The sequence below is a fragment of the Apodemus sylvaticus genome, chromosome 3 (genome assembly GCF_947179515.1).
Source record: "Apodemus sylvaticus chromosome 3, mApoSyl1.1, whole genome shotgun sequence".
Lineage (NCBI taxonomy): Eukaryota > Metazoa > Chordata > Mammalia > Rodentia > Muridae > Apodemus > Apodemus sylvaticus.
In genome coordinates, this window is record NC_067474.1 from 73,355,431 (window position 1) to 73,382,056 (window position 26,626).

Genomic DNA, 26,626 nt, shown 5'->3' on the forward strand with positions numbered 1-26,626 from the left:
TTTTTATAGTAGTTTTTCTTACTTTGGTCAGAAAACCCACTGAGCTATCCAGAGAGCTTTTAGAATTATTTACTAGCAAAGAAAAAGCAGAAAGCTTATCTGTCTCAACCATGGGGTTTTGTTTGTTTTTTGTTGTTTTTGAATAGCAAGAAAAAGCTGTCTAGAGCAGGGCAGAATATACATAGAGAAAGCAGCCTGGAAAGCCATCTCAGCTGAACATAGGCCGCCATCTTGGACCCATGAGTTGAATTCCAGTCATTTGTTTTCACTGCTTCCAGACACTCCCTCTGTCAGGAACTCAGACCTAGCCAAGGATGGTCCTTGGCATCTTTTTGTTTTGTTTTTTGTTTTTTTGAGACAGGTTTGTGTGTGTCTGTGTGTGCGCATGTGTACCCTTGGCTGTCCTGGAACTTATTCTGTAGACCAGGCTGTCCTTGAACTCACAGAGCTCCACCTGCCTCTGCCTCCCAAGTGCTCGAATTATAGGTGTGCAGCATTTGTTTTTTTTTTTTTAAAGATTTATTTATTTATTATATGTCAGTACACTGTAGCTGTCTTCAGACACTCCAGAAGAGGGAGTCAGATCTTGTTACGGATGGTTGTGAGTCACCATGTGGTTGCTGGAATTTGAACTCAGGACCTTTAGAAGAGCAGTCAGTACTCTTAACCACTGAGCCATCTCTCTAGCACAACTTTTTGTCTTTTTGAGGATTTGCCTTTTTGTTTTGCATTGAGGCTGTACCTTCTTATATCAGCAACACAAAAAAGATTCCAATTTCTCCACCGGAGTACATTTAAGAAAGATGTGGCAGTTAGCTATGTAAGGCATTTTGCTTTACTTCACATAGATTTCACTGAGTCAAAGCATTTACAGAAATGTTTCTATTTAGCTTGGACCAGAGTGTTGACAATGTACAGGTTTAAGATCATCATCAGTCTGAGGGGCTGGGGAGGTGGTTCCATTGTGGGGAGGACTCAGGTTTGATTCTCAGCACCTACATGGCAGCTCACAAAGGTCTCCAACTCTAGTTCCAGTGCCTTTTCTGACCTCAGTGGGCCATCCTGCATATGGTACACAGACATACACGTAAAATAAAATACTTAAAAAAATATATTGGGCTAGAGAGATGGGTCAGTGGTTAAGAGCACTGCCCGTTCGTCCAAAGGTCCTGAGTTCAATTGCCAGCAACTGCACAAAGGCACATGATTATCTGTAACGGGATCTGATGCCCTCTTGTGGTATGTCTGAAGACAGTGAGAGTATACTCACATACATAAAATAAATATATTAAAAAAATAGTAGCAGCCTTAAATACTTCAAGATTGTGAGGGGCTGGTGAAGTTGCTGTGCAGGAAAGAAGTGACCAATGTGGCAACTGAAGTCATCTGATATGTCTGGGATCCCTGGACCCTCTGTTTACAATCTGTCACATTAGTATCTCTCACCTACCTCAGAGGTAGGAATGAATGAGATTTTTTGTCCTAGGAGCTGTAAGACCCAGACGTGGATAGTGCCTAAGGCTAACCAGGCTATTTCTAAGTGGGACTTCCGACCATTACACATGTGTGTAAAGGGCTCAGTGCTGTGAGGAGAAAAGGGAGTCTGGAACTAGTGGATAAATCTGAGCTCCCACAACAAACTATGTACTCAAGATTTCTTAGTTTCTCTAAGCCCCAGTTTCTGAAAACTAAAACTATAATCATTTTTTTTTTTTCTGAGCAGGGTTTCTCTGGGTAGCCCTGGCTGTCCTGGAACTCACTCTGTAGACCAGGCTGGCCTTGAACTCAGAAATCCACCTGCCTCTGCCTCCCAAGTGCTGGGACTAAAGGTGTGCACCACCCCTGCCTGGCAATCATCTTATGAATTGCAATATCACTTCTCAGAATGTACCTGAAAATGTGGGGCTGGAGAGATGGCTCAAGTGGTTAGGATCACTAGTTTGCTCTTCCAGAGGACCTGGGTTTGATTCCCAATACCCACGAGGGAGCTCACAACCATCTGAAATTACAGTTCCAGGGCATTTACACCCTCTACTGGCCTGGGAAGGTACTGAGAGCATCTCTGGTACAGAAGATATTTATGCAGGCAGAACACCCACACACATACAATTAAAATTTGTATCCAAAATTTTCTATAGAATAGTAATGTTAATAGCACCAGTTTTGTAGGGTCACTAGGACTAACTGAATTATCAACCTACTAAGTGCTTGGCACAAAGGTATCTGGTAGTTGCTATGAAAGGGTTTTTTAAACATGCAGCCTTGTCTCAGTAGTGCCATGATGTGTAGGTAGCTTTCAGTCCCTTGTGTACCAGAGCACCACTCTGAGAGTTTTAGCTGTTCCAATGGCCCCACTCCTGAGGTGGGATGAATGTGTAGATGCAGAAGTACAGCTCTGAGCTCAGTGAGTCTATTCTTGAGCCAAATATGAATGATGGCGGCCCAGCAACATGGATTCAGATTGCCCTGAAAGACAAGCTCCACTGTGGAAGTAGTTACCTTAGCTTTTTATTATTAGTTACAGAAGAAAAAAAGTCATAAAATCAAGGCATTTACCAAATAGCAGGGACTGCAGGTTGGTGGATTACAGCCAAGAGAGCCAAACTTACAGGTTTCAGATACTGATGAGATTTGTAGCTTTTGACTTGGTGGAAGCCAGCAGTCAGCCAATAATATATTTCTTCTTTCTTTTTATTACTACTACTACTATTATTATTAATGGCATTATTATATTATAATAATAATATTATTATTATAATAATACTATCATAATAATAATAATAATAATAACTATATTATTATTATTAGTCGTTTTGCCTGCATGTACATCTGTGCACCACTGTGTCAGTACTGCGGGGACTGAACTCCAGACTGTTGTGAGCTACTGCTGGGAATCAAACTTGGTGTTCTGGAGGAGCAGCCAGTGCTCTTAACCACTGAGCTGTCTCCCCAGCCACTGCTAAAAAGGCATATTAAAGGTTTTCCTAAGGTCATGAGGGCATTAAGTTTGATGGGTAGGCAATAAAGGGCTTCCAAAGGAACTAAAACAAGCCCAAGATAATTTGGCTCTGGTCTGCAACATTTTTAACTCTTCACAGTCGTGAAGTTAAATTATTAAGCCTTGTAAAATCTTTAACACCCTGTAACATTTTTTTTTTCCAGAGGATTCCCGTTTATTACAGGTGTGTGCGTGTGACGCGGTGAGGCATTAGGACACTATGGAGTAAGTACACGGTGGGTGCCAGGCCACTTGGAACAACTCTGGCTGAGGTGTCACACACCTCTAAAGCGATCAAGCTTTGCTTACTTCAAGTGCTTGGGCTGAAGTGCGCGGAGACCAGGACAGCCGACACGCGTGGAAAGTGGCAGAGACCATGTGTTCTGTACCCGTCGGAGCGGCGGGGGCCGAGCTCGGCCGGCTCGGGGCTGCGCGTCGGCGGCAGGAGCTCGGCTCGCGCCCCCTTAGGGTAGCGAGCGCCGCGGGTCGAGTACCTTCCGCGGGTGTCGCTGCACACTTCCTGTAGGTCCCGCCGCCTGAGGAGCGCTTCCGGTGCCGGCTGGAGCCGGGGTCCGAGCCCCCGCTCCGCCCCTCTCCGGCCCCGCCCCGTGCGGCCCCGCCCCCGCGCTCCAAGCCGGGCGCGCGGAGCCCGGGGCGCACGGAGCGGCGCGCGCCGGTGGCCGAGCCAGGCTGGCGCCTGCGCCCCCACCACACCACCGCCGTCACCCGCCGCGCAGCCCGCGGGGCGCCCTTCCCGCTTCACCGACTTCGGCCCCGGAGCCTCCGGCTGTGGTGCTGCCGCCCTCCGTCCCGTCGTCCCTCCCCGTCCAGCTCGGGCCGCCGGGCTCCCGCAGGCCCCACCGCCCGCGTTCCTATGGACAGACGCACAGACACCTGCAGGTGGGTGAGAGCCCGCGCGGGGCTGAGGAGCACGCCGGCGCGGGGCCTCTTTGTGTGTGGGCGGCCGCGCTGTGACCCTCAGAACCTTCCTTTTGTCTGCTCTGGGCCAGCGAGGCGGGAGGGCGCTAGGGGCGGAGGGGTCCGCGGGCGCCGAGCGGGGCGCGCACGGGTTCGCGGCCCGCGGCATCTTGGCGGGGACTGCCGGTGCGCCGGCGTCCCCAGCCGGGCAGGAGGGCGGGACGGAGGAGGAACCGTCTGCCCAGCTAGTTGCAGAGTCTGAGGCACCTTGGGGCTCTGCCGGACTAGCTTGGAGGTACCGGGAGGTGCGTGTGGGGCGTGTAAAGGAACGTGCGGCGCTTTGCTCCCTTATTTATTGTTTCTAACGGAGGAGGGCTTTCTCCCAAAGGCTCCCCCCTCCCAATCTGAGGCTGCGCACAGTGATTTGTGTTTGTTATCAAATAGATCAAGAAACCCTGGAGAGGGGAGGTTGAGCTGACCAGCAACAACACATCAGATCAAACAAACAAACAAACGAAAAATGTTTGTGATTTTCTTATGGCTGTCTTTAATTTTAAAATTTAAAGGTCAGATAGTGACTTAAATGGAGAAAATCGAACATGGTTGATTTTTTAAAAATATATTTTTGTTTTGAAGTTTTGGAGTAAAGTTTTTTTTTCCTCAGGGTTGTTAGGATTATCACTGATAGAGTAGTCTACCTATTAAACAGTTAACTGGAGTGTCATGTAGTGACAGCTTTTACGGTAGGGCTTACAATAGAGAATAAAACATAATGATATTCTTTCTAAGCAGGCTAAAACCTTTGTTTTCCGTTTTAAGATAGGAGATTTTTTTTCTTTTTGGTAACATATGAAGAGAACGTGATCTTAGAAGTGATTTTCCCACCGGCATTTCCTTATTTTACATGATGGATTTATATATTCCATGCATACAAACCAAGGATTGGGTTGTATGTTAGAGTGTTTTGAAAGGTAGAAGGTAGTAGCTTTGATTTTTCTTATTTATTAGCTGGCTAACTTCGTGAACAGTTGTTTTTTGATCATAAATGATCAGATAATAAATGAAGTCTACTAAGCATTCATAAAATTCATTTCACAGACTCATGTTTTCTATGTAGGTATGGCATTATGCCCTATGTTAATCTGTTTGTTCCTCACTTTTAGAAACTTTAGTTTTGGCTACTGTGAGAATTCATATTGACATACATAAGTCTGTTACCTAGGGATGGTTGTTGTTTTTGTTCTTAATAGTTTTGAGGAGCACTAAACAACCATTTGAAGAAAAGGGAAGATTTCTTAAAAAAAAAAATCTAAATTTGAAGGGAAAAATACTATGGTATGAAAGTTCCTTAAATTTCTAATAAGTTGTTAAAAATATAAGAAAAATACAATTCAATGTACTTTTATTCGAGTACCCTATTTTTTTTTATAAAAGAACTTAATATGCTTAAAATAGTGACTTTTTTGTGAGAGAAAAATTTACCCTAGATTCCTGCCCCAGTTACGTTAGATTAACAATATTGTATACTGACTTTTTATAAGTTATTAGACTATACATTTATACACACTTAATGTTTAGAAGCAGCTTCATCTACCATAGTTAATCAGGTTTTGTTGTGACTTCCGGTCTGGATTAGGTAAATGGGTTTAAACTACACAAAGGGACAGAGCTTAGTGTGTAGCTCTGATCCACCCTGGCCTAAACCTTATAGATAGCTTAAAGAGGAGTCTTGAACTGGGTCTTTCGTTATCAGGAACTGGGAGTTCTGGAACCGCGTCAGAATTGCAGCTCTTTGGCACTGGTTGCAATACTAAAGAAGACAGGGCAGCAAACTGAACTGCTTGCTTGTGTATTTATTAGGCTGTCGGTGGCAGGGATAAGACTAACAAAGCATCTCTGTGAAATGGGGGAGAAGTTCACAGTGCCAGGGCTGTGCTGGGAAGGCCTTGGGTCAGCACTCAGTGCCTCTGTCTGTGCTGGCTGAAAGAGAGAATACCCTGTCTTTTCTTCATTTCTTTTTGACTGGTGTGTTGATGTTAATCTTTTTCTGTATAATTAATAATGGTATAATCAGAAGCATTCCAGAGTGGCTTATATATTTTTTACTTATTTCCCTTTTAGTCAGTTGGTGTCTATGTAGGCATATAAATTAATTTTTTGTTCTGATGGGTTTGGTTTCTTTTTCTTTTTTTCTTTTTTAACCTTACAACAAACAAATGCTCCTTGCAGAAAATTTGTGTCAATTGGACTTTAAAATGAAGTTACCATTCAGCTGTTTTTTGTTTTCCTAAGCAACACTAAGCTGTCAGTTAAATTTGGGAGACTTAAAAGTCTACAGGATTTTTCATCACTTTCCTATGCTTGGTACTAGCATAATAAAATAGGAAACTGGGAGGTAACAGATTTGCTCTTTAGAGACCTGACTTTGTCTTGTCCTTTTCCTATGACTTGTTCTTTCCTATGATGACTTTTGGTCGTGGTCGTTTCCATGTCCTGCAGGTATTGTCCCCAGTCCCCACCCCCACCCCACCCAGTTCTCTGTGGCCTGGTGAGAGGTGTGATAGGAACTGCTCATTGTAGGTCTTGTCATTTTGCACTGAGAGCACAAATCTATGCTGTTTGCTGACATGCAGAATCCATTCTTGGATTAATGTCCTGGTACCAGATGTACGAGGCTGGCTCTGAAGAAGCTTTCCCTCCTAAATACTGTCAAATAAAGAAGCTGAAGATTGGAGAGAAGCCATTTATTTGGAACAGTTTATTTTATAACAGTTTGTGTTTATAAAGAAACCTGCTCACAATATTTACTTGAAGGATCTACATAGTACCCGAAGAAGCCCCACAGGTTTCTTCCCTCCTCCCCCCTTTAAGTTTCCACAGAGCTTAGTGGTTCTGTGATACTTCTTGAGTTTGCTTCTGATTAGTTGATTTATGGACTTTATTTACCAGCGTGATTGGAGAATTCTTTGGCTAGTCTGAAATTGCACTCTGTCTGTGCTCTGGTCGGTTTCCTAGGAAACAAATGTACTGCATAGATTCCATAATGAGGACTGTGGTTGGCTAGTGACTGTGTAAATTCTGTTGTTTGGTAAAGCTTAGTCTCAAATTCAAATAAAGGTCAAGAAAGCAAAAGTAGTGAAAATGCAAATTTGGGGATTTTATTTTGTATCCAGTGCCAATGCAGGCTTCTCTGGAGAAAGGCAAGCTCCCCAGCAGCATTCATTTGCTTTGCAAAGTCGCACACTTGAGGCCCTTGGGAGATCTTGGTATCTTGTACTAGTGATGCTGGTGGCTGAAGTTGTTGCCGAAGTGACAACAGCAATGTATTTCAGAAGTATGTGCTTACACTCGAAAATCATGCAGAGAACAAAGGGGCAGGGTGTAGAACATCAGACATATTTTTATACCTAGAAGGAAGTAACATGTATATTTCAAAAACTATTATGCAACTTCACATGAAATAGAACTTTAAAAGTATTAGACAAACTTCTAAAAGGTACATTAAAATCATACCATACACTGATGTATTTATAATCTAGTGGTTTTTCTTCTGATCTATCTGGACTGTACCCCTGAACTGCAAGTTAGAGACTGACTTTCCCCCCTTCCTTACTGCTGCCCTCTGGAACTCCAGCTTCTGTGGCTCTAGATGCAGGATGAGGCACCGCAGCTGCTGGTAGGCAGAAGAAGGACGAGAAGCTCACAGATAGCCAGACCCCCACTAAAACCACGGCGAACGTCTTTTCTTTTTTGATTTTTTTCTTTCTTTCTGCTCTATAAAGTGAGTTCAGGGACAGCCAGGGCTAAAAGGAAAAGCCCTGTCTCTAGACAAACCCCCTAAGCCTCTTTTGGATTGTGGGACTCGCTATATCTAAGTCACAGTTAAGGATGTTTGTGAATTGTTCTGCTGGGACATGGCCTCCCTCTATACAGCTCTCCTAACAGCATCTTCCTGTGCGTGGCTTAAACAGGAGTTTATTTTCTGTTAATCCTTCATGGTAGAAGCATGAGGTCTGGGTTTCTGCATGGTTGGGTTCTTCCATGGAGGGCTCCTTGGATTGGTTTCTTTCTGCCTGTCTATGTCTTAATTTTATTTTGTAAAGATGTCAGTTATTTGAAGGAGTATATGGATTAGACTACCTATACAACTTCATTTTACCTTAATTACTTCTTTTGAAGACCTTAGCTCCAAAGATAAGTTACTTTTTTAAGGTGCTGGTGGTTAGAACTTGAAAGGAATCTGAGGATACAATGTATTCACGGCACAGCCTGTGCTTGTGCTTACTGGGAGCCCCAGGGATATACTTCATTCTGTTTAGTGATTTCTAGTGATTTGTTTTTATTTTATATGTATACGTATATGCCTGCAGGATGTGTACCATGTATGCAGAGCCTATGGAGGACAAAGATATAGTTGGAGTCCCTAAAATTGGGGTTAAAGGTAGTCGTGAGCCTCTGTGTGAGGGCTAGGAATTAAAGACTAGTCCTCTGTAAGAGCCGCAAGTGCTCCTAACCGCTGAGCTGTCTCTGGCCACAGAGTTTACCTTAAAGGAATGGAGAGTGCATGTGCTTATGTGTGTGCATGTATGTATTTATGTATGTACTTGTGTATCTGTGTGTGTGCACACACACACGCACATGCAGGTGGACGTGAACATGTGGGTACACTTGTATGTTTCCACCTGTGGAGGCCAGAGATTGATATTGTCTTCCTCAGTTACGCTATATCTTTATTTTTTGAGGTAGGATTTCTTGCTGAACCTAGAGCTTGTCGATTCAGTTTGGTTGTCATGGCAGTGTGCTCCATGATCCTCCCGTCTCAGCCTCCTCACAGGGATTGGCATTGCAGCCATGTACTCTTGTACCTGGCTTTTATATGAATGCTAAGGCAATGAACTCAGGTCCTCGTAGTTAGGCTATCTCCCCCGTCTAAGGAATGGATTTGGAGAGGGGGAAAAATAAGCCAGGAGTGTGGGATAGCAAAAAATTTTTTTTGGTGGAGGGGTTGGAAACAGGGTTTCTCTGTGTAGCCCTGGCTGTCCTGGAACTCACTCTGTAGACCAGGTTGGCCTCAAACTCAGAAATCCGCTTGCCTCTGCCTTCTAAGTGCTGGGATCAAAGGCATGTGCCACTACCGCCTGGCAAGATGTTTTACTAGTTGCTTTTATAACAATTAGTACAGAGCAGCCCCTTTACAAAACACAGAGGTTCTCATAGCAAGGCTGCTAGTTCAGCCTCTGTTGTGTGGAGTTTGATGTAGGCCTTACATTTGAATGAACCACTGAGTGTGTGGCACAGTCTGTGCTTTTATCAGCTTAGGGCAGAGGAATGGACAGTTGGCCCAGGTAGAAGCTGATGAAGTGCTTGGTTTTTTGTGCTAACTACCAGAGTTGCTTCCCGGGTGTCACTGCCAGGGGGATTGAACATCTGTCAGATTGCTTTGTGTATGGCAGCAGTGTTTGAGGCTCGTCTGTGTACCTTCCGAGTCCAGGTAGTGTGTTCCACTGAAGCATTCTGTGCCTTCCAGCATGCTGGCACTTTCGAGCCTGTATTGTACATGGGTTCCTTGAGTCAGGGCTGATGGCCAGCAGGAGCCCTGTGGCTAGCTAAGCTGTGGGTTGGGTTTTTCTAACCTATTGATGTGTCACAGCACCAGGCTCAAGTAAGCAATGTGTCAACTCGATGCGATTAAAAATAAAGTAGATAAAGGCTTTGATTTATTCACACTTTTCATATTTGTTATTAATGGTTAAATTAGAAAAATTTTGGAATACCAGAGGATTGTGTGACCAAATTCAGTGGAAGTGTGAATGCTGCTGATTTGTGATTTCTGAGGACACGTTTCCTTTGGTGGTCTGTTTGGTGCTATTGCCCTGCTTTCTAGGGAGTTATGCACCATCCTGTGGTTAATCACCTAGGGATATAGGAGGTGGTTTTCCTTATCCTTAGTCCTATCTTCTGTACATAATCAAGTCTCTAGATTTATCAGTTATGGTTTCCAAGATTTTTTTTTTGATTTTTATTTATTATATTATATGTAAGTAAGTACACTGTAGCTGTCTTCACCAGAAGAGGTGGTCAGATCTCTTTACGGATGGTTGTGAGCCACCATATGGGTGCTGGGATTTGAACTCATGACCTTTGGAAGAACAGTCAGTGCTCTTACCCGCTGAGCCATTTCTCCAGCCCCGGTTTCCAAGATTTTATCTAACTTCCAAAATTGCTCTTAAGTCTATAGCTACATACCTACAGGGCGGGAGGTATAGCTAGTGATATAACACATGTTTTCCATGCACAAGGCCCTGGGTCTCATTCTCAGCATGCATGTACATAGACAGTGTATTTGCATTCTTCATGTGTAACACAAACCCTTAGACAGCACTGTAGTTAGAAGTTCACCAAATCCTCATAGATGACTCATGTGAAAGGTACTTTCTGCTTTTTTATAAGTAAAACGGTTCATGCATTTATACTTTAAAGGTATAGTTTGAATAAAAACGCTTGTATTTGACTCAGGCTTTCTTTGCTCAAGTATCTTTAAGAAATGTTGCTTTATTATAGTGATGGGCAGATGTGTGACAGGTCAGATATAACTATCTTGGTTTTTCAGGTCTTAATTATAGTTATTAACTGAGCCTCTCAGAAGCAGGCAGGGTAGTATGTAAACACGCAAGCACTGTTTGTGCTCTGTTAAGAGGGGTTTGATTGGTAAGCCAGGCTGTGAGTTGCACTTGGTTACAAATCATAGTTTTCAGAATTGTACTCTGTTGTATTCTGGTGAGATGGACTATTGTCACAGGAGGACGGGGATTGAGCCCAGCGCCCTCATGTGTACTGCGAGGCGGAGTGCCATGCAGTTCTGTCTCCAGTTTGGATTTTCTTACAGGCAACTTTATCTCTGCTTAGATACCTAAAAGGCATTTCCCCCACTCTGAAGGACAATGCTTTTACTGGAGTATTAACTGCTTTTTGTTAATTTTCCCAGCTATATAAAGTATTTTGCTATATTGGCCCAAATATATTACTCTATTATAACTTTTAGTATTAATTGTATTTTATTGATTTTTATTTGGGGAGCTCCTGTGTTATACATACTAGATCATCCTTTCTTATCTTTTTTACATATACCTTTTCTGGTTTTTTTTGTTTTGTTTTGTTTTTTTAAAGCAGGGTGTCAGTGTGTAGCCAAAGCTACTCTGAAACTTGCTATGTAGACCAGGTTAACCTCTAAGTCACAGCTCTGTCTGGGCAGAGATTGAATATGCTGTAATATCTGGCCAATTACATTTTTAAAAATAATTGTCCTCATACTTGATTACTTGTAAAAAGAAAAAAGACACTTTTTATTTAAGTGTGAAGCGTTCCTTCACATGTGGAGGTCAGAGGACAGCTTCCTGGGGTAGGTGCTCCTCCTCTTACTGTGGGGCTGAGCCAGCCTACACCCGCTGGGTCACCTGCCAGCTCTACTTCACCTTCCTTCTCTCTCTCTCTCCCTCTCCCTCTCCCTCTCCCTCTCCCTCTCCCTCTCCCTCTCCCTCTCCCTCTCCCTCTCCCTCTCCCTCTCCCTCTCCCTCTCCCTCTCCCTCTCCCTCTTTCTCAACCTTTCCCTTTCTCTCTCTTTCCTTCCTTCCTTCTTTCCTTCTTTCCTTCTTTCTTTTATGTATGTGAGTACAATGTCACTCTCTTCAGAACACATCAGAAGAGGGCATTGGATTCCATCATAGATGGTTGTGAGTCACCATGTGATTGCTGGGAATTGAACTCAAGAACTCTGGAAGAGTAGTCAGTGAGTATTCTTACCGCTGAGCCATCTCTCCATCCCCACTTTTTCTTTTACAATCTTTATTTATTTACTTATTTGTGTGTGTGTGTGTGTGTGTGTGTGTGTGTGTGTGTGTACCACATGTGTGAGGGTACCCATCAAGGACCGAGGAGGGAGCTGGCTCCCTTGGAGTTCTGTGGTTACAGGCAGTTGTGAGCAGCTGGGCATGGGTCCTGGGACTTAGATCCTCCAGAAGAGCAGCAAGTGTTCTTAACTGCTGTGCCATCTCTTTACCCCACCCCACCACACTTTACTTTAAAAATAAATAGTTTATTCTTGAATGTGTATATGATACATGTATGAGTGAGTGACACTGTGCATATGGAGGTCAGAAGACATCTCTGCTGAATGCTGGGATAGCTGTGTGTGCCACTGTGCCTGACTGTTTACCATGTTAGTCCCTTTACCAGTCTTTCCGTGACATACATCTACTGAGTTTTAGTGTTCCTTTCAGTGTTTCTGGTCTTTGTTCATTTCTTTCTTAGTCTATCCTGAATTTTCCTTGTATATCCTTTGTCATCTAACCATTGTGTGTTTTTAGCTTTTTTGTGTCTCTCTGTCCCTCCACTCCCTACCCTGGGTGTGCTGTTCTTTCTGTCTGTGTCTTTCTTGTTTCACGTAGCCCAAGCTGTTGTGAAACCCCCTGTATAACCAAGGATGCTTGAACAACTCCTCCTTGCACTCCCCGGGGCTGAGAGTACAGACACTGGAATACTGGGCTACTGCGCATCTGCTTTGTACCATGTCCTGTGGTAAACCCTTATTGGCGTCAGTGTTCGGTTCTTGTCCATTATCTTCACGGCACCTTTCATGGTATAGTTTGGCTCTTTTCTCATGTTTATATTAAATAAGATACCTATATTTTAGAATGAGCTTGCTGTGCTAGGGATAGGAAGTTGTCTTAGATTCGTGGCTCAAGATATTTTTTCTCATATTGCTTTTATAAAGTACCTTTAAGTATAGCCACTCAAAAGTCAAAGTGAAATACCCTCATTAGAATGAAAAAGATGAAAATTTAGCAAGTATTGTGAGAAAATACAGCAACTGAAATTCTGCATTGCTGTGGGAATTATACATTGGTGTGAGAATGCAAATTGGAATGAACAAATTGGAAAGCTGTTTGGCAGTGTCTACAAAAACTAAACACTTGCATACTTTGCGGTTCAGCAGTTTTACTTGGAGATACATGTAAATGTACTAGAATGGTTGGTCATAGCACTATATCCCCAAACGGACTCTTCAGGGACCATCACTGCAGTGTATGGTAAAGTGTTACATTGGTATAACAAAATAAATCACATCTCATAATACTGATATATTTGTCTTTTTCCTTAGTAGTCTGCTTTGGTTAACTGGATATTAGGAAACCTTACTGCCATAGCAGCTTCATAAATGCTTAGACATTGAGGTAAATACTGTCCAGAGGCTGTAGCCAGAGCCCTAGGCCAGAGGCTGTGTGTATGTGTGTGTCTCTCTCTGTGTGTGTCTTTTTACCTAGGGGAAGTGGTAAAAGGAAAGGAGAAATGGGCGCTCCTTGAATGCAAGGAGTGTTCCATGATCTGGTTGTAGGCTCTGTTATAAAAAGTTGTGAAGTAGTAGGAAGACTTACTTATTATTTCCTGACTGCATATCATGTTAGAACAACGGAGATAACTAAGCCTTTCATGTAGCCTCTTCTCTCCTACTGTCTGAGGTTGTCTTTTCCTGGTATCTGTCCCTCCTTTGTGTTACCCAGTCCTCTTTGGTTGGTTGACTCTGTGTTAACAGTTGTCTTCCCAGGGTCTCTTAAGTCAGTGTCACCGTACGAAGTGAATCGTCTGCCTTAGGCCGAAATGTTTAGTGTTTGGTTCTTGGCTGATGGTGCTGTTGGGAGTCTGGGAACTTTTGAGGTGAAGCCTGCTGGAGGCAGTGAATCACTGGGGTGTGCTCTTGCTCTGGCCTTTTCCTTTGTTCCTTCTCTCTGCTTCCCGGCTGCTTCAAAGTGTGCAGCTCTGCTCTGCTCTGCCAAACCCTCTCCACCATGACGGACAGACCCCTAGACTGCGAGCCAAAGGAACTCTCCCCTTGAGTTGTTTCTCTCAGGTCAGGGCAGCCGCGGAACTGGCGTAGTGATGCGGGTGCTCTGTGCCAGCTGGGAGCTCGAGCGAGCGGCTTGGGCAGTTCTTTGTGGATGCAGTTTTACTTAAAGGAAGGCTGTTTTGTTAAGGGCAAAATTTGGAAATTTCATGTTTTCTGTCTTAAAATTAGCAGAATGGAACTTTCATACACACACACACACACACACACACACACATACACACACACCTTTGATCCTACCTAGATGGTCAGTTTTTCTGTTTATCTAAATAGATATCCAATGATATATCTCATATATCTAATATCTAAATAATAAACCAATAGTGAAGGTAGTTTAATTCTTTTACAGTGACAGGTTTGTTAATGTTTTTGTGGCAGTTTGGGTTTAGAAATTCACTTTATTTGGCCATTTTCAGAAAACTAGGAGCTCAACGTTAGTGGATTTCTCAAATAGTAAAAATTAACATTATGGGAAAAAGTCACTGTTTTAACTTTTTTGTGAACATATTTCCTCGAGTTTAAGTAAAAGCAGTTATGCTATTATTTGCCTTTGGAAATGTTGATTAACAAACAGAAACCTTTAAAATTATCTTTTTCTTTCTCTGGACAATATCTTCTTACCTTTGAAGGTTTGTATCTTTAGTCCTGCTTTCTGCAACCAGTTCCAGAAAGCATCAGTCAACCCTAGTGACAAGCCCATTACATTGACTGATTTATCCATCTGATTTGACTAGCCTTTGATGATGATCCTATGAAATGTTAGCTGAAGCCTCCCTGTGCCTCCTGCAGAGCAGTCCTTGAGAGATAAGCATTGTCTGGTGACAAGTATCTTCTCTCTTGAACATAAGGAAAGATGCGTAGCCTTATAAATAGCATTTTGCCTATGAATATATTGTACTTGTGAACATATTTGATATATGAATTTTTGATTTGTATGTATCCTACTTAAATTGCGTTTTATCCAACTGGCTATGTTCTTTCTGGCAGTCAAAAGTCTTACCACAAAGTATGTTTTCTATATACACTTCTTTATTGATGTATACATTGATATAAAGCCTCTACCTTTCATAAAGGAATTGATTTTCATATTAAAACTTAGTTTTAAAGCCAAATGTGATGGCACATCCCTGTGATGCCAACACCAGGGACAGTGAGGCAGGGGGATTTCTAGCTGGAACCAGCTTAGAGGTTGCATATGGAGATCCTGCCTTTAAAAAAAGTAGTAATAATTTTATAAATTTACCCTGTTGCTTTCCTTTTTCTAGGTCATTTTTTTGCTGTTAAACACTCAAGTATGTGCTTTGTGTGTGTGTCACATTGAAGAGAGTTGAACGTGGATGTGTGTGCATGTTGGAGATCAGAAGATAACTCTGGGCATCATAGTCACATTCCACCATGTTTTTCTTCTTGTTTTGAGAAAGGGCCACTCAATGGCCTGCAAGTAGACTAGACTGGCTGGCTAGCCATACCAGGGGTGGTTTGAATAAGAATGTCCCCATAAGCTCCTATAGGTTACGTGTGGCCTTGTTGGAGTAGCTATGGCCATGTTGGAGGAAGTGTGTCACTGCTGGTAGGGCTCTGAGGTTTCAGAAGCCCACACCAAGTCTCGATTTCTTTTTCTGCTGCCTACAGATCTGGATGTAGAGCTCTTGGCTACTTACTACTCCAGCACCATGTCTGTTTGCATACAGTTATGCTCCCCACCGTGATAATGTACTAAACCTCTGAGACAGTAAGAAGCCCACAGTTAAATGCTTTGCTTTGTAAGAGTTATCTTAGTCATGGTGAATAGAACAGTTTCCAAGACAGGTTGGTACTAGGGAACAGGGGATCTCTGTCTGTGCTGTTTGTTGGTAGAACTAGAAGACATTGAGACTTGGGACTAGAGAAACATTTAATTGGGGGTTTTCTTTCTTTCAGAAGAGTTGCCTTGGTTGTGGTGTCTTCATAGTGACAAGATGCAAGGATCCACCTTCCTGTTTCTGCCTGTGCTCAGCATTTTGTTGTTGTTGTCTTTCCTTTCCTTTTCTTTTGCTTCCCTCCCCGTCTCCCTTTCTTTCTTTCAGACAGTCTTACTATGTAGATCAGGCTGGCCCCAAACTCACAGAAATCCACTATCTTCTCCTAGTTTTTTGTTTGTTTTTTAAAATGTTGTTTCTGAGGCTCAAACTCAGGTCTTTGTGCAATGCAAGGCAGGTACTTTACCAACTGAGCCATTTTCCAACCCATATCTGTCTCCTTAAGAGTATACTATTGGTTTGAGAAATAAATATTTCCTTACATGTAATAAGCAATAATATGAGGTTCTAGATAATAGCTTTGAGAAAGGTTTACCAATAAAAAATCAATTTGACTAAGTACTTAAACTTTACTATTGTAAGAAAACAATTGCATCTGGGGGTCTAACTCAGTGCTGTAGAGTATTCCCTATCATGCACAAGGCCCCTCGGTGTCATCCCTAGCACTGCAGATCCATCTATCTATACATCCATCCCTCAATCCATACATACATACATACATACATACATACATACATACATAACATACAATTTTAAAGAAGGAACAATCAGGAAAATGGTGTAATGCTATAATAAAGAACTGATGTCTTTTGGGGGGGGAGGCAGGGGTTGAGACAGAGTTTCTCTGTGTAGCCCAGGCTGTCCTGGAACTGACTCTGTAGACTAGGCTGGCTTCAAACTCATAGAGTTCTTCCCTCTGCCTCTGCCTCCTCAGTTCTGGGATTAAATGTGTGCACCACCCCCACCCAGCCAAGAGTTGATGTCTTTAGACATTGTAAATATAAATTATTATTATAAATGTAAATTACTTAATTTGCAATTTAATTTGTTTTGTATGTGTTGAGTGTGTGTATGTGTGTGTGTATTCACCTTCTGTGGGTCCAACCAGTTCTCCATGGTTTAGAGTTCACACCCCGCAAGGAGGTTCTAGTTGCTGTATTCCTTGATTGTCTTTGAAAAGCAATTTGACAATGTACAAACTGAGAATTTTGGCACCAGATGTATAAACTGAGGGCATGACTGCGCCAAGGTATGTTTGCAGGAGAGTGCAGCCAGAGGCATTTGGAAGAGTTCAGAGCAGAGAGAAAATAGTAAACTGAACGTGGCCAACAGACTAGACTGGGCTGTGGGGTGTGGTTGTAGAGCAAGAGAGGAAGACAGAGGAAAAGAAGAGAGTGTGTAGCTGAAGTAGTAGGTTTACAAGGGAATGAGAAATGCAGAGAAAAACCTATGAGCTAGAGAAGCTTTTAGGGTTGATGACCAGGTGGGAAGAGCTAAGAGTCCCAGGAACAGCGTGAGAGCCTGGGTGAGCCTGGAGGCCAGCAAGCACTTTGGTGTCCCGAGAGGCTCCGCAGATAGCCCCTTGTCCTGCTGACAGTGATGAGAAAATGGCTCCTTTGCTGGAGGAGACTAGGTCCCAGGAATCGGGGAGTGGAGTTTCCTTTGGACATGACAGGACGCTTAAAGAGCCATAAGTAAATGCAGTCATACTAGTTTAGTAATTCTGATGTAAGGGGCAGGAGACAGATATACACATGCGCTGTTATCCCCAAACCAGTTGTCTGTGCTTACTTGTGTTTGTTTGAGTCTTGTTACTTAGTCCAGGATAGACATCAATTTGTAATGTAGTTCATACTGGCCTAGAGTTTGCCTTCCTCCTGCCTCCACTTCCCAAATCCTGGGATTACAGCATGCCACCATGCCCAACACTGTGGTTGCTTCTGTGCTGTTGAGCAGAATTGAGTAGTTATGACAGAATCCAGTCAGAACAGAAAACATTTATTAGGCAGTTGCTGTGTGTTAGGTACTTTCCTTTGTCCTATGAAATGAGTAAAGACAAAACCAACCTCCTTTATAAACATTTTAATTTGAGTAAGGCAGAGAAAGAGAGACCAAACAAGATAAAAGAACCTATAAGAGATAGGTGTTTAGGAGAAAGTAGCAGAGAAGAGGGATAGGAGATATTTCAGGCTTAGGGCTTGACATTTGAGTTAAGAGTTAGCCAAACTGACTGAGCCAAGCATACCATAGTCCCAGCACTTAGCAGGCAGAGCCAGTAGATCTCTGTGGCCAGTAGATTTGAGGCCAGCCTGGTCTACATAGTGAGCTCCAGGGCAGCCAGGAGTACATAGTGAGACTCTGTTTTGAAAAACAGAAAAAGAACTCACTGAAAAAAGTGCCTTTTATGTTAGAACTTAAAATAAAGCAAGGTGTCTAATGTGTCTGGTGAAGCTTAGGAGGACCCCAGCTGAGTGACAGAAGTGGGTGACAAGCATGTGGAAGAGGCGGGGACTGGAGAGATGATTGGAAGGGACAGGGAGTGTGTGTGAGATGGCCAGACCATGTGGAAGCTTGTGGCAAAAGGAAAATTCCGGCTGTAAAGTTGTCAAGTAGAAAAAGAAAGGAACAACACTTGTCTTCTACACCTGCCTAATTGTGACAGTTAACTTAAATATGCATAAAGAAAATATGCCGAAAATCTTAAAAAAGTAACCGTTATAGACTGTTAATGTAGAAGGACACAGTAGAGTGTTCACTGAAATGGCCTCTCCATTAGGGGAAGGTTTTGGTTGTAGATAAGGAAGATCCCAAAGCAGAGAGAATAAGCAGACTGGACATGGGCTGTCTTCCATGGGAGAGCAGAGGGTGAGGATAGTGGAGGCACAGCTGCTGTGAGGGCCTTGCCATTATGGGGGAGGTGAGAGGGCTAGGGGGCTAGCTCAGGCTCTGAAGCATTTGATGGACACTTGTGAATAGAGACTGTAGGAGCCCGGAGACCAGCATTGGCCTGGTTCACGGCTGCAGGGGTGTGTCAGTCACATGTCCCTCTGCCAAAGGCAAACAAGGGAAGGGACTCCTTTTGGCAGAGGGAGCCTTGAGAAAAGTTTCTAAGGAATGCTGTCTATTATCTAACTACCAGGAAACCCTGGTACAGTCCAGCTTGAGGTGGGTCAAGACTGTCCTTTCTGGGCACGTGTACTGCCTTTGGGAGTTTGGGAATTGGAATTTCCTTTGGACCTAACACTGTAGTGTTATATATTTTGTTCTTTTGCTGTACTTCTAGAATTTTGCTGTATTTTATTTGTTATTATGTAATTTTAAAAGTGTGTATTTAGGTCAGAGGACTCCTCACCTCTCCACAGGGTTTCTCTATGTAACCTTAGCTGTCCTGGAACTCACTTTGTAGGCCAAGCTGGAGTCAAACTCAGACATGCACCTGCCTCTGCCTCCTGAGTGCTGGGATCAAAGGCGTGTGCCACCATCTGGCTCAGAGTCTGGTTTTTAGGAGTGTGTTCTTGCCTTTCATTTTGTGTTTGGAGGCAGAGTCTTTGTTGTTGCTGCCGTTCTACATCCCCCAGGCTAACCCTCCATGGACTGCTGTACCCTCTCCAGGAGGACAGAGGCTGGGGAACACAGGAGCCACTGCATCCAGCTTTCCAACCTGGGTTCTGGGGATTGAATTAGGGTTGTCAGGTCACCTGGCAAGCTCAAGTACCCACTGAAGCATCTCACCAGGATTATTTAAAAAAAAAAAAAAGATTTTTAAAAACACAAAAGATTTTGTATATTTGTGTCTTTGAAAATCTTTGAAATCGAGTATTTTTGATCTTCCCAAGGTGAAAGTGATGTGGTTACTGAGAGCAGATGACAACAGTGTCTTCGCTGTCTAAGGAGCTAGGTTTTCTGTTTTTTTTTTTTGTTGTTGTTGTTGTTTTGGATTTGATTTTTTTCGAGACAGGGTTTCTCTGTGTAGTCCTGGCTGTCCTGGAACTCACTCTGTAGACCAGGCTGGTCTCGAACTCAGAAATCCGCCTGCCTCTGCCTCCCAGAGTGCTGGGATTACAGGCATGCGCCACCACCACCGCCTGGCAGGAGCTAGGTTTTCTTACTTCTGATCTTCATGTGTTTGAACCAAGGAGCTGTAGAAATGACTTTCTATCCTCACTTTATGATGCAGAAGTGATCTGTAAAGTGAACCAAGCAGGCTCTGGCTCCTTTCAGCAGTGTTTACAGCTTCTGTCATTTAATCTATGGCTTTCTCGATCCTGAGTGGCTTTTGTGATTAATAATTTAACTAATCTTTGTTGAAAAAATAAAGTTTTTGTGGAGAAAAGAAATCTAAGTTTGTTTCATAAACCACCACAGCAGCTCTGTGCCAGTAACAGGCATGTTTGCTTAGTTAAGAGCAAACTCTGGAGTCAGTCTTACTGGCTTTAGAATTTGTTCTCGGCCCCTGTTAACTACTTTCTGGCCTTTAGGAGTGCTTGACGTCTGTGCTTTTGTTCCCACATTTACAGAGACGATGCTAAGTACATGCTTCATAGAGTTGTAGTTAAGAATTAACTAAATTCATGTGGGAAGAGTGCCAGGCACATAAGATAATTATTACTGAGATTTAAATATCTGGAAGACTCTCATCATTTCCCTGCCCTCACCCCATCCCCACACATGCTCCTAGCTCCTGCCGGGCGGTGGTGTAGCATGCCTGTAATCCCAGCACTCTGGGAGGCAGAGGCAGGTGGATTTCTGAGTTCGAGGCCAGCCTGGTCTACAGAGTGAGTTCCAGGACAGCCAGGACTACACAGAGAAACCCTGTCTCGAAAAAACCAAATCCAAAAAAACAACAAAAAAAATTCAATGAAATCTTTAAGAAAGAATTCAAGAAATCTTTAAGCGCTCAGTGGTTAAGAGCACTGGCTGTTCTTCTGTAGACCTTAAGTTCATTTCCCAGTGACCACAGGGTGGCTAACATCTCTAACACCAGTTCTAGGGTGTCTAACTCTCTCTTCTAGTCCCCGTGGGCACCAGGCACAGAGGTGGTACATATATAAACATACAGGCAACACTTGTACACACAAAATAAAAATAAATAAAATCTTGAATCTTCACGTATTTATGTCTCAGTTAGTGCTGAGTTGTGAGAGAAGGACGCTTGTTTTACTGGAGTTAGAAAGACATTGTGATGTTCTCCGAAGTGACCGTGTTCTGAAATGTGGGGCAGCCTGAATGACAAGAGCAGCTCCTTGAAAGGCTGCGGATCCACTGGAGCAGGCAAGGACTTGCTCTGTGAGTATCTAGGTCAGGGTGGCGAGGAGCTTGGTTTAAACAGACACAGGTAAGGAGCATCCCGTGAAGAATGGTGGATGGAGATGAATCACCCTTCAAACATGCCACCGCAGCTCTGGTATTTGCATGTCCTCTAACCTCAGATGCTAAAGACCACTGAACTCACAGAGTGAATATAACCTAGGAATAAATCATTTACATGTTTAAAACATTTAAAAATATGACAGTGGTTTGATGAAATTGAAGGATGGAGAAATGAAATTTAACTCCGTGTACTATGAATGTTTGTGGAAAACAATCTGAGATTTTATGTCTTCATTGTAGTTAATGATAGATAACTTTATATCCATAGGCTTTCTCTAATCCAGTTTGTGTTTGTGGCTATTTGGGGATTGTGTAGAATTCTATTAGTTTCTATTAAGAAAAGTGGGAATAATACCTTTGAGTGGTTTCCTGGCCCCTGTGGTGAGTTGACCATTGCAGCCTAAGGCTGTGTGAGCAGAGTGATCTAAGGGCAGACTAAAGCTAAGCATGCGGGAGCTCTGGGATCGCAAACCCTTCAAAGGCAAGCTGTGGCCATGGTGGGGTGGCTTCCCTTCTCTCCCCAAGGCCCGTCTCCTGAGTCTCCTCCATGGCCCAGTAATGAAGGCTTCAAGTTATAGCTCTGTTCATGGGTTGATCATTGAGAGTCGAGAGCCCCCAGGGTCCAAATGCATCGTTTGGCTACCAAGCCTTCAGTGCATGAACATTTTTGGGGAACTTTATACGTAGTCCATATTGCACTAGTTTAACCCTAAAAAGAGTAACGGAACATATGTAAATAGAGATCATATATTTCTACTGCACTAGCTTACTACATACATGTTTATTGTCTTTGCAGAACTATAGCTTGTAACACAGGGTTTCCGTGGGCATGTTAACTGTCTTAAGACCTGAAGGGTGCTCAGCTATTAAGTGTGCTTTTGTAGTGAATTCTAACAGGTCTCAGGTTCTTACACACTCAGCAATTACTGCTTTTATTAACAGTTGTGGTATTTAATTGAACCTAGAGGTCACTTGAAATTTTCCTTATGACCTATCACAGGCCTCTAAGAAGTTATTTTTAAAGTGTGATGAATATGTATGATTTAGTAGGTAAGCTATGGGTTTTAGTGTTTGGGGTGCAAGGAAGGAACAACAAAGCCCCTCATGAATCATGAGAGGATGACATGGAGTTAGCATTCCCCACCTTCCTGCTGACCAAGGCTCAGCTCCAAGGACTGCCTTGTGACTTGGAGTGCTCAAGAACACCTTCGGGTTTGGGTTGGTGATATGTGCATGAGAATGCTCAGGATGTGGAGATAAGAAAATTACTATGAAGGAATGTTTTGGCTTAGTTTTTTTGAATGGGGAGTTGTTGTTACAAGAAGTATTAGCACCAGGGGAACTTCTGGACACCAGTCCTGCTTTGCCCTGGCAGTGACAAAGTGTTACCCAGAGACACTGTATCTCTTAGCTTTATTAGCTGCTTAGTTTTTTTTTCTCGGTATTTTTAAACCCCTTTGAGAATTAGTTAACAACTTTGTGTCTGGCATACTCTAGCCCAGGCTAACCTGAAAATCACTGTAGTACAAGGTGGCCTTGAACTCACAACAGTACTCCTCAGCCTCCCTAGTGCTGGCTGGGATTTCAGGCATGAACTGTCACATCCAGCTGTACCTACAGTTTGTTTTAGTGCTAGAACCAAGCCCAGGATTTCTGCTTGCTAGGCAAGTGCTTCGCCACTGAGCCCTACCCTGTACAGTGGTGTATACGTGGACTCCTCTGGTCTGTTATGCTAACACACTCTAGTTTGTGTGCTTGTACTTCAGCATATGTCTTTCCTCTAAAAATAGAAACTTAAGGTGTAAGATAAGGATAAGGGGAATGGAGTTGAGCTGGGAAAATAGAAGAAAGATTAACATGGTATTTTTTTCATAAGAAATCTATTCAAAAAAATTCCAGATAAAAAGTACTAGTAGTGTGCATGCGATTAAATAATTCTTCTGCATTTATTATGTTATAAAGACACAGTGTCTTCCTACTGGTGTATTCACAAAAGCACTCTAGCAAGGAAAAATTAAAAAGCTTACCTTCTCATTTTCATTTCTGAGGGAATAAAGAGGGAGAATTCATTATGTAAAGCATTACAAATAAGCATGTATTAAAGCAGCTACATATGATGATGGCATATTGTTGAACACCCCAAGAAAGATCATTTGCATGGAAGATGATTATTCAGTAGGGCTTTAATTTACAAGAAGCGTTCCATCGTTTAATTGAGCCCCTTTGCACACACTGCCTCGCTTCAGTGCATTGCATTTGCTGCCGCACATGTACAATGCCATCAGGGTGGTTAAAATTCGATTCAGTCTAGCTGGAAGCTAAAACAACAGCTGAATGCCATGTCATAAAAGTATACATTATTAAACACCCCAAGATTGGTTTTGGAGTCAGTTTTCTATTGGCTGGTTTGTACTGTAAAACTGATGGTCTGATTTTTTTCCTAATAAGATTTTTATATAAGATTATTTGTCTCTTTTGGTCACTAGTTAAATTATATGGTTCAATTTAAAATTTTTCAGTTTTCTATGGCCATTTATCAGTATTATGCTATTGTGAAGTGATCAAACATAACCAGTATTCATAGTTATTATAAAAAGAAAACTATTTAGTAATAAAAAACACACTGAAATAAACCTTTCAATAATTAGCTGACTTGGGATTAAAATGCCCAGAAAGATAATACATTGTAAAATTTTAAAAATATATTTTTTATTTTGATTTATTTTCTTGGTGTGTGTGTGTGTGTGTACTTCACTTGTTACAGATATTGAGGTCAGAGGATAGCCTGTAGAAGTCAGTGTTCTCCTTGTGAGTTAGGTCATTGGGTTTGGCAGCAAAAATCTTTACATGAAGAGCCATCTTTTCTAGCCCTGTAAAAAAGGTTTTTTACTGGGTGGGGGGGGGGTACAACTTTAATCCCAGTACTTGGGAGGCAGAGGCAAGGGGATCTCTGTGAGTTCAAGGCCAGCCTGGTCTACAAAAACGAAACAAAACAAAAAACTTTACTGCCTCTTCCTCTTCTTCTTCTTCTTCCTCCTCCTCCCCCTTAAATAGAGAAAAGATTTTGGATGAGCCAGGAACTGACTCCCTGTAGATATTTAGTCTTAGAGACATTTAAAATAAAATGACTGAGAAGCCGTACCCAAGCCCATTCTTTATGTGGGATTACTGACCTTGAGTGTCAGGGAGGAGACAACAGTCCTGCAAGCTAAGTCAGCAGAAGAGAAGAACATCAGCACTGTGGCTGTCCCTGCGTAGGCCCGCTGGGTAAGGGAGATAGAAATCTCGGACTGGAACCCATATGTTGATTACCATTTTCATGAAAAGTAATGGCAAAGAATATATGTGAGAATATGAAGGAAGCTTGAAGTGGAGATAGAGGAGGCTAAACTTCTTTTACAGTGTGTCTACCACGTGTTTGATGAGTGAAGTCTTTTTGCTAAGCATGGGGAGGGGAGTGAGTAAGGGTGAAATCGAACAACTAATAAACCTAGCGAGAGCGGATTTTAAACGGCTACCATGTGACAAGGAGCTTGACTGAGGGCAAATGACAAGTAGGCACAACAGTGAGCCCAAAGAGTGCATTGCAGTAGCCACCTGCCGGGCTCCCTAAGCTGGTCCACCTCTTCTTTATAAGTTTGCTTCTAAAAGCTCAAGTTTGATTGTATAACACCCTGAATTTTGAGGCTCTGTAGGAGTAGTTATTCTTAAGGCAAGAAAGGTTGGAATTGTTTAGAAAAAGACTGGATTATTATCTTATTTTAATTATTATATTATTTGTTCTTTGAGAATTCCATACATGCATGCAATGAATTTTGATTATACTCAACCCACACATATACTTCCTACATTTCTCTCTCAATTTCTTCTCCTCCTTCATCATCATCTTCCTCACACCCTTCCCCCCACCCCCGCCCCAGTGAATCCAGTTAGTCTGGTCCAAATATGTACAAGTGTAGACCATGGTATCTTTATACTGGGCAAATCTGTCAGGTATTTTGGGGGGGGGAGCATGAACAAAAGGCCTAGCTAACTGTATAAACTTTCTGCACAATACCTTACATAGTATACACTCTTTTTGTTTGTTTGTTTTGTTTTTTTGAGACAGGGTTTCTCTGTGTAGCCCTGGCTGTCCTGGAACTCACTCTGTAGACCAGACTGGCCTCGAACTCAGAAATCCTCCTGCCTCTGCCTCCCAAGTGCTGGGATTACAGGCATGCACCACCACTGCCCAGCTCATAGTATACACTCATAGTACCTAGATGTTCTGTTGTTCAGTTGTTTTTCTGTTTATGTGTGTGGTTCCACATTGTATGTAATGGGTGGGAGGGAATGTGTGTGCTCTTGTGTGTTTGTGTCTGAGTGAAGGGATGTGCATGTGCTGTAGTGCTTGTGTGGAGTTCAGAGGACAGCCTTTGTTTGAGAAGCTTCTCTTGGATGTCTTTGAGCTTTTGGAGTCTCTTGTCTCCCCTCACACTTCTCCTGCAGTGTTACTGTGGATTGTAGATGTTTGTGCTACCAAGTCTGCTCTTACTTGAGTTTTGGGTCTCTGACTCGGGCTCTCAGGCCTGTGTTGTGCACAAATGCATTTACAGTGAGCAATCTTCCTAGCCTTAGCCACCTCTTGAAAACAAAAAATCTGTTGACACTTGTTTCTTCTGAGCATTTAAACAATTGTATTTACTGTAATGACTGCTGTTCTTGCTGCTGCTATTGTATTTGGTACTGGAGGCTGACCCCTTGACTTTCAGATGCTGCTGGGTCTACACTGGTCCTGCCCTGCCTTTCTTTCTGTCTCTGTATCTCAGGTACCTGTACTTGAGCGCACAACAGCATATTGTTTTATGAACACGTGTCTCAGATGAATGGGCTGCAAGCACTGCTTATTTTCCTACCTTTACATCTCTATTAGTAGAGAATGGGACAGCTTCCATCCTGGTCAGAGTTGTCACGTAGCTGGATAGACAAAGAAACCTAAGTAAACCATCGGTGACAGTGAGTAGCTCAGTGAAGGGCAGGGGGCATCAAGTACATGTGGGAAAGGCTTTCTAATTTTTGTAAAAATGTTTTTAAATTTATTTTTATTATGTGTATATCAGCGATGTGCCTGCGTGTGTATTACATGTGCATGTGTTGCTTGCAAATGTCAGAGGAGGTCATCAGATACCCTGGAGTTACTTTCAGTTGTGAGCTGCCATGCTGAGTGCTGCATCTAGGTCCTGTGTGAGAGTAGCAAGTGTCCCTGACTGAGGGAGGGCACCTGTCTCTCCAGCCTCAGGTTTGCTGATTTCTGTAGGGCAGCAGGAAGGCCTTTCTACAGGGCGCTTACCTGGACTGCAGTGGAGGGACGGAGCAAGCAGGTGTCCATGCTCAGCAGCCAGTATGAAATCCTTGAAGTGGGAGCAGAAATGTGTTTGAGGCTGAGCGAGGGAGGGCTTTGCAGACTCAGGAGAGTAACCTGAGAGGTGAGGATAGACAAGTAGGTAGGCAGGGTATTGGGACAAGTAGACGGACTCTTCCTCTTGCCTGCTATTGTCTCTGTAAGAATGAAGCTGGAGACAGAAGGAATCGGAGAGGTGAAGAGGTGTCTGTTATCTGCGTGGCCCTGGGCCCACAGCCCAACATCTGACAGTTAAAGATGCT

General features: G+C 43.0%; 1 protein-coding gene across 3 annotated transcripts in view; it reads left to right on the top strand.

The window, feature by feature from the left end:
- Window positions 1–3,621: 3,621 nt before the first annotated feature.
- Kiaa1958 (KIAA1958 ortholog) overlaps window positions 3,622–26,626 on the top strand; it is a 136,043-nt gene continuing 113,038 nt past the window's right edge. For all 3 annotated transcript variants that reach the window (XM_052176571.1, XM_052176570.1, XM_052176569.1), the window contains exon 1: window positions 3,622–3,898. The gene's annotated coding sequence lies outside the window, so the exon portion shown is untranslated. The remainder of the gene's footprint in view (window positions 3,899–26,626) is intronic.